This window comes from Temnothorax nylanderi, unplaced genomic scaffold, assembly GCF_030848795.1.
Source record: "Temnothorax nylanderi isolate EJ_2023f unplaced genomic scaffold, tnyl_v1.0 TNYL_tig0026_pilon, whole genome shotgun sequence".
Taxonomy (NCBI): Eukaryota; Metazoa; Arthropoda; class Insecta; order Hymenoptera; family Formicidae; genus Temnothorax; species Temnothorax nylanderi.
Genome location: NW_027249088.1, coordinates 1,398,829 through 1,414,077, shown reverse-complemented (window position 1 = coordinate 1,414,077; position 15,249 = coordinate 1,398,829). Strand labels below are relative to the sequence as shown.

The 15,249-nt window shown below is 36.8% G+C and overlaps 2 protein-coding genes across 3 annotated transcripts in view; both read left to right on the top strand.

Annotated features, from left to right (window-relative positions):
- The window catches only part of Sk (small conductance calcium-activated potassium channel), a 198,331-nt gene that overhangs the window by 6,599 nt on the left and 176,483 nt on the right, over nucleotides 1-15,249 (top strand). The window contains exon 1 of one of the 2 annotated variants that reach the window (XM_071701573.1): nucleotides 3,269-3,766. The exons of the other annotated variant lie outside the window; for it this stretch is intronic. The gene's annotated coding sequence lies outside the window, so the exon portion shown is untranslated. Of the gene's footprint in view, nucleotides 1-3,268; nucleotides 3,767-15,249 lie in introns of those variants that run through there. 2 annotated transcript variants of the gene reach the window in all.
- The window catches only part of LOC139769935 (otoferlin), a 70,163-nt gene that overhangs the window by 28,315 nt on the left and 26,599 nt on the right, over nucleotides 1-15,249 (top strand). The gene's annotated exons all lie outside the window — the stretch shown is intronic.

The following is a 15,249-nucleotide window of genomic DNA, read 5'->3' as shown; positions in this document are numbered from 1 at the left end:
AGGCCTGTTTTCGGCACCCTTCAAAATTGGACCAAAATGGCTGGAATCACTTCCTTATACCCTTGGAAGTAATATTTAGTCAATTTCAGCCTAAACGGAAGTATTTAGAGTGTATACTTCAAGTATACATGGTGCATCAGCGCGCCCGTATCAAGCATTTATTTGGAAAACAGCGTTTTTGAGAAAAATGTTTCAGATAAAAGTTGTATGGTTTCAAGGGGGACATAAGATGGTGTCATTGGTTTGACCTTGGATAGTCATTTGAAGTTGACGTGAATATCGATTTCAATATTTTATATAGAACCCCCTATTTTTACATATCTTGTAGCTTATCTCGAGAGCTTTCCAAAACACTATCGTAAATCACGTAGAAACACTTATTACAAATACTTCTGAAAGAAATGACAAGAAAAATAGAGGGTTCTATATAAAATATTGAAATCGACATTCACGTGACCTTCAAATGACTATCCAAGGTCAAACCAATGACACCATCTTATGTCCCCCTTGAAACCATACAACTTTTATCTGAAACATTTTTCTCAAAAACGCTTAGTTTTCTAAACAAATGCTTGATACGGGCGCGCTGATGCACCATGTATACTTGAAGTATACACTCTAAATACTTCCGTTTAGGCTGGAATTGACTAAATATTACTTCCAAGGGTATAAGGAAATGATTCCAGCCATTTTGGTCCAATTTAGAAGGGTGCCGAAATCAGACCTTAGGGACCCTACTCCTTTAGGTTGTGTCAACTCGTAAAATATTAGATAGCTCCTGTTTCGCGGGAATCGTTGAGTCGACGAAATTGTCGGATTTTGCCTGTTGACGCAGAAGTTTTATGAAACTGACACGTGATAAGCTTCCATAAATTGAAAAATGTCTCATAAGCAGTTTGCTCTCAATAATCTCAGAAACTGTCGATCTATAAAAATGTGTTTCAATAATATCTACATTTGTTGTTTTTAATTGTGAAATCGATGGTGACAATCAACAATTGTTTTATTACGCGATTTACTTATTTCATCATTAATGAAAAGCACTTTAATTGAAATTCTTTGACACACGTGGAATCGATTTTAATTTATCAAACATTTGGAAAGTGTCTCGACTGAAGAGGTAATGTAAAAAGAATTGTGAGAGAGTGCCGCGCTATAAAAATTATTTTTCCATCCAAAAATACCTACTGCAATCAATCGTTATAAAAGAATGTAAATGTTCCCAATTTCTATTTGTATGACAATAGAGTTTGGTAACTAAAACGAACATAATATTTTTTCGACTATTTTTTATTTCCTGATATATTTATTTCAAGCGCTTAAAGTTATTTATGTCCAATCTTTAATTACACAGGTGTCGAATATTTTGGAAATTGTAAAATTTCTGCTCGGGAATCGGATGCAGCCAAAATTTCTCATGAATAATAAATTCTCGTGTTAATAAAATCTATAATTTAACAACGGATGTGAGTTAAAGACGATATACCGTTTCGGTTAAGAATGGGCTCGGCTATTTATTGTAATGATGAAATTGGCACTCGAGCTCGTATTACATTGCAAGTTAATAAAGAGTGTCGGAAGAGTTATGGCGGTATCATGATGGTGTTGACGAGCAATTTCGAGAGGGCTAGAAGGTATTGCTGGAATTTGTTGTTTAGAAGGAATTAATCCGCGGCGTGATGGGTTGATCCGTTTGCAGAAGGGCGAGCGAGACGGCACGCTATAAAGCGAATGTTTGCAGCTGATTCCATCTTTCGAAAGCGGAGGAATTCCGCCGGGAAATCTTCCGCTACGATATGATACTGCGGGGCCTCGTCGGAGGCATTATTTATGGCACATGCAGTCCATAATCGTATTCGGCGTGCTCGCGGGTTTACAGTGGCCTTGCATGCGCTTGTAATTACTCAACCGCATATTAATTTTGCGAAATTACATTGTCAATTAAAAAAAAGGGAGTACACGCTCCGTGCAAAACGCCGTTAATACGTAGTTATTTCGAAACGACTACAGTAATTTTGCGAAATTACATTATCAGGAGCTTTTAAAAGTTTTTACACGGGAATTATTTTTGTCAAACGTAAGCGATAAATAATTGTCCATTTAGCGTAACGCAATTTGAAAGTTATCTCGTTAATTCTCTTCCAAACAAAAATACATTGATTTAGGCAAATCTATTAAAATATTAAATTATTGGACATGAGGATTGGAGTCGCGCACATCGGGATCAATATCTTTCCTTTTCCAACCGACGAGGTTCTACGTCCCGACTATTTGTTGAAATCAATATGCCAATATAATGCTTTCAATCGATCCGCACGACGAAAGTAAGGAATAATATTGGTGCAGACTCCGGCGGGTCTTAAATTAAGGATAGCAATTGCTCGATTAATCATGAGGCAAAGTGAACTGCAAAGGTGGTTCGGAGCGAGGATCGATATCCTCACTGCGCGATATTCTCGTTGCGTCTATTTTTTCTAGCCAATAAGCTTTCGCGATAAAATCCACGTTAATCAGGCTAATCAATCACATAGATCAAGATGTATTTCTTTCGATGATTTTAATGACGGCCGAAAATGTCGATCGCGTGAAACGTTTTTGTCTTTTCTTTAAAGATTATATGATACAAAAATCTATTTTATATTTATCTTAGAATAATTTTAAAAAATCATAATCCTCCATAAATTTTTAATTTAAACACAAAATTTATTTTAAAAGCTTTTTTTAGCACTTAGAATATAAAAAACGTCTACTTGTTGAACAATTTTGATATTTAGGACTTTCGGAATTGCAAAAAAAGCATGGTGTCGAACTCCAAGATACTCTGCGATTCTGAAACGCTGCGGCATATACTTTCTCGTCACACGTCTATTTTTACTCGTCTCCGCTGAAACGCGACCGTAGTTCACCGTGGTAAAATCTGAAAATCGAATACTGTATTGCGCTAGAGTCAATAATCGATACATCGCGGTGCGGCGCTCCGAAAAGCCGGTGACCGCGGCGTGTGGATTGGAAATTGCAGCGCGCGCGCGTGCTGCAACCGCCCCTCTGTCTTACCCCTCGCGCGCCGCAAACCTTACGGCCGTGCCGCTTGTGCCATGCCGGGGGGCACGTGACCCCAATGGCGCCACGAGCGGGTGCGACGGCCCTGAGGCCACTCTCGTCGCGTCGAGGCTCTTCGGAGCGTGCCGAGGCCGGCCGACGGCACACGAGGGCGTAGCGACGGCAACCAGGCAACCACGTTTCTACCCTCGTTTTCAGTCCGTCGTGGTGTGTCTCGTCGGTCGCCGGTTCGTCCGACAACCACGCGCGCTGCTCTGTTTTCTCTTCCTCTTTCTCTATCTCTCTTTCTCCTCCCGTCCCCGTTTCCGCTACTCCCGCCCCCACCATTTACCGTGCATCTTTCATTTTTTTTCCGTCCCCCCGTTGGTTGACCCCCCACCTGTCCTCTTCTTGTTTTTTTCGAACTGCATATTCGCGAGGGTCGCGCGCGCGACGTCCGTGTGCCGCGATCGCGGAGTGTTACCTCCCTCGCGCGGAGGTATGTTACCGCGCGACCACCACTCGCCCCGCGTCCCGTGTGCGCCTTGAATACGGACCGGGTTGAATTGCGGGTGAGGAGAAAGAGGAGGGAATTCGCATCGCATCGCATCGCATCGCTACGGCGACGGCGAGGGGCGAAAGAAAGGAAGGGCGGCGATGCAACGCGGCGCGGGGACGTACGTGCTGGCTGCGTGCTGCCGTCGCCCCGGCGCGAGAGAACGTTAAGGTAAGAGAGGGTTCAACGAACGCCGGATCGCGCTGCCACGCGCGACTTTCATCCCTTCCCCCCCCCCCCCCTCGCCGCTTTCTTTTCTATCGCGATGCACTTTGAGGAGGCGATAGGGGTGGCTTTACGAAGTTCCGGGAAACTTGCGAATTGTCCTGAATTTTAATCGCCAATGGCAGCGTTAGATCTACTTGATGTTTTAAGAAATGTCGAGGAGAGAGCGTTAGCTTGACTGATCTCCCGTGACTATCTCTCATAAGTCTCATTTTGCGAGCAGTCTCTCTTAGTTTGTTATAAGTGATAAAAGATAATGTCAATGTTACTTTTTAATTTGTTATTGTGAAAAATGTCAGTTATTATTCATGCGATTGATAATTTATTTTAGGTCTTCTAATTTTTTCATGACCTCATACGCGACCGTTTATTTATTTATTTATTACATTGCTCAATGATCAAATATAACGTTGACTTTGCTTTTTGACGTTGCTGTAAATGTATTTCTTATTAGGATTTCAATTTTAATATAATCTTAAAAGTCTAATTATTTATATTACATTTTGATAATTAAAAGGTTTTCCACTATCACAACCTGGAATTATTCCAATTTCTACTTTTGCTGAAAAGTTTTACTTTTCGAGAACTTAGTGTCCCACGCAGGTAAACTCTTGCATTCGATTAAATTTGTCTTTTTTATTAATTAATTAGAGAACATGTCATTTTTGGTCGGGCTGGATCTTAATCTAATAATAATATTTCTGTGTGAATTTTGTAGACTTTCTGCAACTCAGTAAACTGCGCGCCAATTATTTGTCGGTCTTAAAATACACTCGACCAATTGGTAAAGATGCCCGGTCACGTTGTAGAGAGGTCCAGATTCGAAAAATCACTGTAAAGAATTTATTGCGAAAAATATCACCCAGAGGAAAAATAATGGAAAAAGTATACAAAATTTACCCGAAAAATATCACCATTATATCTGGGGTGATATTTTTCGCAATAAATTCTTTACAGTGATTTTGTAAAGGATGTTTATTAGCATCAAAGTTAAATTATCAGTTATTGATTTAAGTATGCGGATTTACTGTTCCAATAGAAAGCTGTGACCGACAAATAATCGGTGCGCAGTCTACTGAGTTAGAAACGTATACAAAATTCATACAGAAATTATTAATAGTATAGGCTACCATGATCCAGTCCGACCGAAAATGGCATCTTCTCTAATTAATAATCTAATTGTAAGATCGAACCTGTTTCACTTATTATCTTTTATTAATCATCTTCAAATCTTAGTTGCTTTGAGTAAATTGCATTTGAAAAATATTCCGTATAGAGTTTCCTAATACCATTTAGTGTCAGATTTAATGTTAAATATGTCATATTCGGAGTTATATATGATCATATAACTCCGAATCTTATTTAATAATAATGAGAATTACGTTTAATGTCAACGTGACACGAAAATCAGACAGCTACAGTTAACGTTAAATATGTTATAATAATAAGAATCTTTATCTTCCCTTATATTTATTCCATACATTTATGGAACACATGAAGCTATGGTAGGTATAATACATGTCGTAAGAGAAATTAACATTTGTTAAATATATTTGTACAAACAATAAAAAATACATATTTTCTTCAGCATAAAGCAATAGGGAATTTATATTACGTAAATCTCTAGGTATTATGCTTAATAATACGCAGGGATTTAATTTAACCGCTTAGATATTCAATTTAACATACATGATATTAGAAATTCCATACATCATAAATTCCATACAACGTCAATTATTTTAGCCAAGCTCTTTCATTTTTTTATGGAACTGGCTATTCATAAATTTTTCCGTGCTCACCTAACGTTATTTATAGAGAACATACAGATATAAAGGATGCATGAACTTTTGAATATACTGTTATGCTCGAAAAATGTGAAAATGGTTTTTCTTGTAAATTTGCTAAGAATTTCTAACATTTTTAACTACGATAATTGAATTATGTATAATCTTTATTTAGAGTGTCTTTATCGCTATCTTTAACTATTTCTTTAGTCGTTACTTGCCGGAGAAATTCGGCAGTAATGACTTGAGTGATTAATAACATCAACTGTCGAGCATCAATTGCGATCAACCGAAACTCCAAGTCACGTAATAAGCCGGCGAGGAAAAATAAACGCGCAATCGTAGGTTAGTAACGTGACACGAAAATCAGACAGCTACAGTTAACGTTAAATATGTTATAATAATAAGAATCTTTATCTTCCCTTATATTTATTCCATACATTTATGGAACACATGAAGCTATGGTATAATACATGTCGTAAGAGAAATTAACATTTGTTAAATATATTTGTACAAACAATAAAAAATACATATTTTCTTCAGCATAAAGCAATAGGGAATTTATATTACGTAAATCTCTAGGTATTATGCTTACTAATATGCAGAGATTTAATTTAACCGCTTAGATATTTAATTTAACGTACATGATGTTAGAAATTCCATACATCATAAATTCCATACAAGGTAAATTATTTTAGCCAAGCTCTTTCATTTTTTTATGGAACTGATGGCTATTCATAAATTTTTCCGTGCTCACCTAACGTTATTTATAGAGAACATACAGATATAAAGGATGCATGAACTTTTGAATATACATACTGTTATGCTCGAAAAATGTGAAAATGGTTTTTCTTGTGAATTTGCTAAGAATTTCTAACATTTTCAACTACGATAATTGAATTATGTATAATCTTTATTTAGAGTGTCTTTATCGCTATCTTTAACTATTTCTTTAGTCGTTACTTGCCGGAGAAATTCGGCAGTAATGACTTGAGTGATTAATAACATCAACTGTCGAGCATCGATTGCGATCAACGAAACTCCAAGTCACGTAATAAGCCGGCGAGGAAAAATAAACGCGCAATCGTAGGTTAGTATCTAAATGTGTGCCGGGGAATGCTCTGGCAATGATTTCGAGGTCGATTACCCTAGCGACTTACTTCGGCGTTGCTATCGCTAAGCTTGTCCGCCTGTGAGTGCATATTTATCGATTTTATCTAATATACATATATTGTATGATAAAATACGATACACACATTTATTTCGCATAAAAATGTAGATAAACTCAAAACTGTCGCGCGTCTTTTTATCAGTAAAGTGTCATTTCGTCGAGAGAAAAAGATGTTTAATTTTTCAAATTTACGACTTGAAAAATTCAACGGCAGAATTGCGCGCAATTTGCTCTCGTGCTCTGTTATGTGCATATGTAAAATATGTCTCGTCTACGGTTTTCTCCACGAAATGGTTTCGCGGGTCGATATCCTTTCGCTGTGTAACCACGTGAAATTGGCGTTGCATAATTCTCGCGGCTGCCGCGTAAACGAATTCGAGAAAGAATTACCGGGCCGTTTTTGTTGGCCCGTTTTTGTTCGTCAAGTTAAATATAGTAACATAAAAGCGTAGTTCGTATACAGAACGTACGATGATATATTATGTTGTGTCTGGGGTTATTGCACCTACACCGCAATGCGCGAGAATTATTGACAAGCTGTTTGAGGTTCTCTGCATTTGCTTTAACATACAATTCTGGATAGATCCATTTTTAATTATCGCTATTAATCCTTCAATTAATCTAAAATTAATTTAGATATTTTATTGGTTTAAAATAAACATTCAAGCGCGAGTTCGACAAAGAATTTACATTTACAAATTTGATCGTACTCGTCAACGAACTTGGAAACTCGAGCCGCGCCGAGAATGCAGCCGCATTTCATTGCCGCATCTCTGAAATGCGTCTGTTTTAATGCATAGCCGTCTTCGTGTTACTATTTTTGTTACAAGTCACGTTTTCCCAGAAAAAAAAAATACGTGCTATTTATTTCAGCGATATTAAGTAACGAGCATCTTTTTCTCCCGGTCAACGGGGGAGGGAAGAGTAGCGGGCGCGTGAAACTCCATTCATTCCACTTATCGATACATCTTTCCACTCCCTGCGCCTCTCGAACAAGAGTTATCACGATGTAGGGTATGTCTCGCCCTGAAATTAACGATCCATCGTCCTTTTGTGAAGTTTATGGACAAGTTTCAAAAGATTATTTTTAGCAAAAGTTTCCAATAGAATTTTAATCTAATAAACATTCGAGCTTAAGATTCCTAAAGAATTTCTTGTCCTTCGCGGCATGATATGCGAGATGTCTATCTTCCATTAGTTCCATTTATCTGTTCATCGAGTTTACAAATTCTCTCCTCCGCGTTTTTGTATTGATATAGAAATACAATATTTCAACTAATTAAGTTTTAACATGTTACGAACAGATAGTAAAGCCGACAATTGTTTCTAAATAAAATCCAAGTGTATTTTATTTTAAAAGAATCTTGATTTGTGGAACGGCTGGAATTTAATTCTGAGAATTAAAAGAGAATTTAATAAGAAAGACTCGAAATGACGATGAAATTCGTATAAAGAGAAGTGGCAGAGTGCTCTGTTTGTAAGTTCTAGTCAGAGCAGTTGAGCACTAGATGATTATCGTTCCCTTTCTCTCGTTTATAAACTATTTTCTACCGGTTTTCTCGGTCTTAACCCTTTGTATAACGTCTCTAGCTTCTCACAATTATGGCCAATTTCTTCACCGTCGGATAACTCTATCCTTCGGTTAACCTCACTCTTCATCTCTTTCTAAGGGGGCAGTTAGAAAGAGATGAAGAGTGAGGTTAACCGAAGGATAGAGTTATCCGACGGTGAAGAAATTGGCCTTTAGTATCACACCAGTTTTTTTTCGATGTTTATTGTAAATTCTATTACATGTCGCGGCGGTTATTAGAGTTTTATTGAGGTTCGTTATCACGCGAGAATCTTCGTCCAAGACAATTTAAATGCATTTTTCACAACAGCATGTGCGTTTTAATTTTAATTCTTCCTGCAGTGTTTTCGCAATGCGGAAATTTTAGAATTTTGCACGAGAAAGATAGTACAAACGAGACTCGTAACATGTTGATTTTCAACATTTATGAACATGTTAAAAATCCATTAAAATCCAACTGCGCCGTCGTGTTGCAAAGCGGCAACAAAATTTTGCTAATTTTGCTTATATAAACTACACATTTTTATTTTTATCCTCTTCCGCCGCGGGTAATTCTTGTAATCGATCTTTGGCAAGTTGCTGATCAAACCGCGTGTAAAATACTACATACGCAAGCAATAAAATCGGCTGGCTGATATGACACTTTTCCGCGTGCATCCCGTAGCATGCACGAGCGGCGAAACTCGGGTTTCTTGTGTCGATTTATTTTTATCGTGATCGCCGCATCCGAGGCTTCTCTTTTTCCACCTCAGCGTGAAAGGCCCGGATGCTCGAGTGCGCGCAAGGGGAATAAAAAGGGAGACACGCAGAGAAGAGAGCACACCGGAGGAAGGCGGAATATATGTATATGAAAATCTGGCATAGATCTCTGCTGTTTCTTCCTGCTCGGCTTATCTAATCTCTCTTATCTAATTTACAACTGCATAATTCGTGTCGAGTCCCTGGAAATTTCACGTTTTCTCGTATTTCAAGGTATCTCACCGTACGTATTGCACGACTATCATTAATTAGTTTTTCACACAGAGTATTCGAGAAGTTCGAATTGAACTTTAACGGATTAGATTCTCTGGAGTGTGTTCGGAGAGATGATCTTTCTCCGCATAAAGTATTGAAGCACCGATAGTTGGCAAGTTGCGAGCAATCGACTCGGATATTTCAAAGTTCGAGTCTTTCGAAACGGAACTTCGGAAATTCCGCTGCGCTCGCGAACTTTCGATGGCCGCGATATATTTGGTCCTATATACGAATTTTTCTACATATTCGGAAGTCCTGGTATATAAAACTACATCGTGAATTTATCGTATCGTCGGTATGTACCCTAGGCTACGTTTGCGCGAGTGACGATCGTAACGAACACGCGATCGCGTTTTTATCATTAACGTTGTGTACCAAAGATCTTTCCGCGATGGCACGTTTCGAGCCGTGTCTCACGTATCGATCTCGCGCGTTACGGCTCCACAGGCTACATTTCATTTTATGCTATCGCGCTTGTTTTATAACCGAAGTGACACGGTGAGCACTAGACGCGCAGACCCCGTGACTTTGAGGGAGAAATATATCGCACTTTCTTGATCGAGACGTATATCTTAATCAACAAGATCGTGCATCAGGCGCGCGTAGATTCATAAGCCACTTTGCACGATACACTGAGAAACCCCCGGAGAAACCCATTTCGTTGAATCAACTAAATCCTTGTTTGGATATGGGCAAACAAATTTTTTAGTTAATATAACAAAAATTTGGTTCACATAAAAAAAAATTTAGTTATGTTAAAAAATTTTTGTTATGTGAACCAAATTTTTGTTATATTAACTAAAGAATTTGTTTGCCCATATCCAAACAAGGATTTAGTTGATTCAACGAAATGAGTTCTCAGTGTAGGTGCGCAAGGAAATAACATACGAACCAAGTTCAGATCCGGATCCCGCATATCGATTTCCTCGTCTCGCATGTTACGGCTCGGTAGGATCGTCCCTAGTCTAACCCAATCCTGTCGCGCGCCATTATACAACAATGATGAAGATCATTGGATAGGTCGGTGGGACACTCTCTTTAAGCTCTTTAAGTCGTTAAGCCCGCGTCGCAAATGGAAGGTTCGCGTGTACATGTTACAAATGGAGGACGTATACGTGTTGCATCGCCTTTTCTTTAGGGAAGTAGGTAACGTTCTTATCATTAACAGCCAGCAATGTGTTAATTATATTAGAGGAAACGGAAAAATTCTATCGTAACTCAGGATCTCTCAAGATAATCATGCTGCAAGAATTATTTATTTATTCTCGAATAAATGTTGTTTTTCTTCGTTTGGTTCCGTGGCATATTTACTTTAGGAAGATAACAGAGATGATAAACGATAAATTTATATGATTAAAAGTAAACGATCCATGATATAACGATCACTATGCTTCAGCAAAATTTAATGTGAAATTTATCGTAGGTAATAGAATAAAATAAGATAAAAATAATTACTAAATAATGTTAGTTTATTTCATTTTGTACACAAATAAACGAATTTTTCGCGTAATTGTAAAATATAATATTATCAATCGATAATTCTTCTCATTATTCTCTGTATAAAAATACTACAAGATATTAGTCGAATAGTACATTTTATGACATTTTTCATATTTTATGTCGCAACATGTCCACATAAGATATAAAATAGCTCGTAAAATATACACGGTTCAATAATTTTACCTAAATATTTCTGTGCGCGCATGGAATAACAAGAACAACCGTAAAAGAAAAATAATACGATTCCGCTGAAAAAGATGCAATTGTGGAAAAAGTGGGAACATCATTGGAAATTGGATATTATTACGTTTTACTTTTTTCCGTACCCCAGTTTTTCTTATCATGAATCGCAAAAGAAATGTGATCTGTTATCTGACTTACCCCGTATTAAACGCAATAAAATATTATCTATAAAATACTCGAGAACAATTTTATTCGTTTACCGATATCTGCGTGTGAACGATTTACCTTTTGCACTGAGAGTTTACATATCTCAATTCTCGACAAAGAAAAAGATTGCTTATACATACACACTATTGTCCCCCTCCTGATATGTTATCTTTTCTTTTGATATTCAAACGAAATCTTCGAGCTCTACTTCCTTCGGTAGGGTAAGATACGGATATAGATATGGGATGAAGTAATATCCTGGGGGACAAAGTGTAAGCCTCGTCCGTGTATAACGTGTTCCAGGCACGCACGTATAATATACGTGCAAGTAGCGAAAGGTCGCCTCCACGGCGCGGCGGTTCTTAAAATTATTATGTTTAATCGGGACAATCTGGATGGGTATACGGGTGCGGGCTTCGATTGCTGCTCCATTCGCGATTAATCTTTAAACGGTCGCGTAGTTTTTTAAACAGATTATAGCCGTATCGACCGTGTCGGCGAATGACGTTGCTCGCACAATTCAAGACCATCTTCGGGAGCTTGCGACGAATTCATAATGAATCGTCGATCATTCATCATCCGAACATGCGACGGAAGTGCCCGTGCACGAAGTACGTAGGCGCGAAATAACGAAGTTCATTTCCTCGCCAAAGACAATAACCGCGATACAGTGCAGTTGTAATATGTAAACAGGATGTTTTAGGTTCACCGAAATATCCTGTGTTTCATTTCATTTCCGAACTCATTATGACAGATCTCGCAACAGATGATTTAAGGCCGCTTTTATATATATTTATGAGCAAATTTTACGAAAGTTTGTTAATTTCAGAAAGGTCAAGTAAACTATGTAAGAATAGGTAACAATTCTATAGACTCTTGGTGTATGCTTAAGCTACTATTGTCGATAAGCGCTTGTCATTGTCGCTTGGCACTCGTTGATCTTGAATAGTGCTCTACGTAAATTTTACATAGCATTTTTTTCCACAAAGGAAGAATCTGGGTATATTCATTATAGGAAAACTTTTATAAAAATATGAATGTCTATACAGTAAGTACATATAAGCACGATAATTTTAAATATGCTCCCGTTTGTAGTTTGACACATACATGTAAGTAATTCGTGTGCGTATAGATGTGCTGACCTATAAAGGTTTGAGATTCTTCAACTTTGGCACTGGCGAACTTTCGCATTATCATAGAAATTGCGGCACCAGTGTTGTCGCAATAAAGAATTTCAAAGGCATTCTTACGACCAACCACTCAAAAGAAGTTGCTTATCAGATTAGTTTAAGACCGGCACAATTCTCCTCCGGGAGAATTTATGCAGCACGTAATGTAATTAATCGCGGCTATCGCAAAATAGCTTTCCATTATATTCTAATTATCGTGAAAATTTAACAGCATTAATTATTATTTTCCCATAGGGAGCAGTTAAGTATCGTGTTCGATATAACGAGTTTAATTGATAATACAGTTTCCTGCACGTAAGTTTTTATATATTTTTGAAGATAATTAAGAGTAGTATAAACAAAAGAGTAGAAAAAAAAATAATTAATACGATTTGCTTAACCTTTAAAGAATAATTATTGCAACATGTTATTATGTATATTTTTATTCAAAGTACAAGATTTATTTAAAAATAGTGACTTTTGATGTAATAAATATTTTTAATAAACATTTTAATTGATTTAAGAATAAAAACAGTTAACACCGCTTTTTAAAAGTTGTCAACTCTTTTTAAAATGTTTTCCCTACAAGCTGCAAGTTTCAAGATAAACGCGTTATGAAGCCGAAGGGTTACAAGTATAATATACATACTAAACATGCAACAGTATGCAGCATATTTTATAGCCGGGCAGCTGAAAATACTCATAAATTTTAGTTGAAAAACACATTACGATGCAAAATGGTAAAAGATAGTTTTCAAAGTGATAAAACGTTTTATCTCTCATTAGAAATTTGTTACAAATTATACAAAGAAATGAATAATAATGTTGGCAATTAAATTGATTTTATCCAACGTCTGTGACTGTGTTCTTTTATCATTGCCGAAAGTTGATTCGTGTCGCTATTGTTTATAATTTCTGTAATTTGCAACAATCGACATCTGAACGTGACTCTCATATGCTTTCCTATATACTCGAAATTCTCGATATAACGGGCATGCGAGACAAAATTGCGCGCGGAATTAAGCCGATGTATTTCTATGCGTGACCGAATTTGCATAATTACAGTTCGCATCACACGAGCGACTAAGTGTAATGTCCTACCTTAATGAATTCTCGATAATCAATGCGTTGGACCGAAATACCGGTGCATCGTAATTAATTTTTGTATTCAACGCGGTATATTTTACGCTATACATTTGATTGACTATTCAACGTTCCGTATTTTACATCTGCGGTTTGAATAACGTATCATCAAATATTTCGTCTCTTGTAATAAGTTGCAAATTTTCTATGGTTGGTTCCAACAATCGTTGTTGGCGAAAAGCGCGCTTCAGGCATTTATTATGTGGTTTATATGCTATTGGTAAAAAAAGACTCACGTTGCTCATGCACTTTTGACATAAAAAGTACCTTTCACACTATTTACCGACATAATCATTAAAATCATATTAGTTATATATATGTCAAATATAGAAACATGTCGAAAACGACTATAAATCATCGATGAAGCTTAATGCAGCGTTGCTATCATTTATCGCCATCATAATCGAACCACGAATACGAATATATACAGGTGCACATAGACACATACATGCATATACAAATATATATACAAAATATCAATTTTATACATGTATTTATTATATTAATTTCAGATAATACAATAAAAATATAATAATTATGAAACTGTGGCTGTGTAATACACATAATACACATTTAATATCAGATTGATTTGTATTTCTTTATTTGGATTTACGTCTTGATATTTTGTAATAAAGATATATACGAATGCAGATACTCCAATTAAATCACTATCTGTATTCTTGCTTCGATTAAAAGCATTGTTTTTATTAGGAGGTGATAACCATTTCTCGTGAAGCCCTGGATCATGTGACGCGGCATGTTCTCCAAGGCTCATATGATATCAAATAGAACGGAACGCGTTCCATGGTAATGTTTCTTTGGTTATTCCGCTCGTCTCTCGCGCTTTTCTAGTTTTATACTATCGACATTCTGTCAGGACTTTTTTGACGCGAAGAACATTCCACCGGGAAAAGGAAAATGGGAGAAAACGAAATGTCGTATCACGCATATTTGAAGATTGAAAGCATGAATCAATTGCCGCAATCAATTTTTTCATTAAAAAAATGATTATGCCATTAAGAAAATGATTATAACGTTAAATGTTAGATTGATAGAGTCGAAATGTAAATTAAATTTTTACATTTAAAGAGATATTAAAATTAATCAATTATTAAGACGAATTTAATAAATCTTTTCTTATACACATTATTAACTTTAAAGTTTATTTTGAACACAATTTAAACCTACTATTGCTGAATGTTTAGGTATACTGCTACTCTTTTTTGCAACATTTCTCCTGAGTTTCCTACAAATAATGATCGTTGCAGCATGAATTTATTGCTAGTCTTAATAAGCCCGGCGAACGGGGTCATATGTATCACACGTTAGATATACGCCCGCGGTGTGCATATGCTTCTGTATGCACAGCTACGTTGACGGCGGATTCCGAAACTTCAGTGTAGTTCAGGGTGCGAACGAAATAAACGGTAGCAAAACACACGTGGAGGTAACGCGCCTTGAGCCGTACCATAATCCAAATAAGGCTCCCCTAAATTTTCCGACATTCGAGAATATTACAGGGATCAAGAAAAATAATTAATATTTGTAGAAAGTAAACTTTGAAAGTTTCCGCCAAATTTAATAAAAATTGAAAAGATCAACAGATTTTGACAGATTTAAAGTTTTCGATGATCTGATGTATCAATGTTTCAAAGTTTTGAAATTGAATGATGCGGGGAATCTGAAAC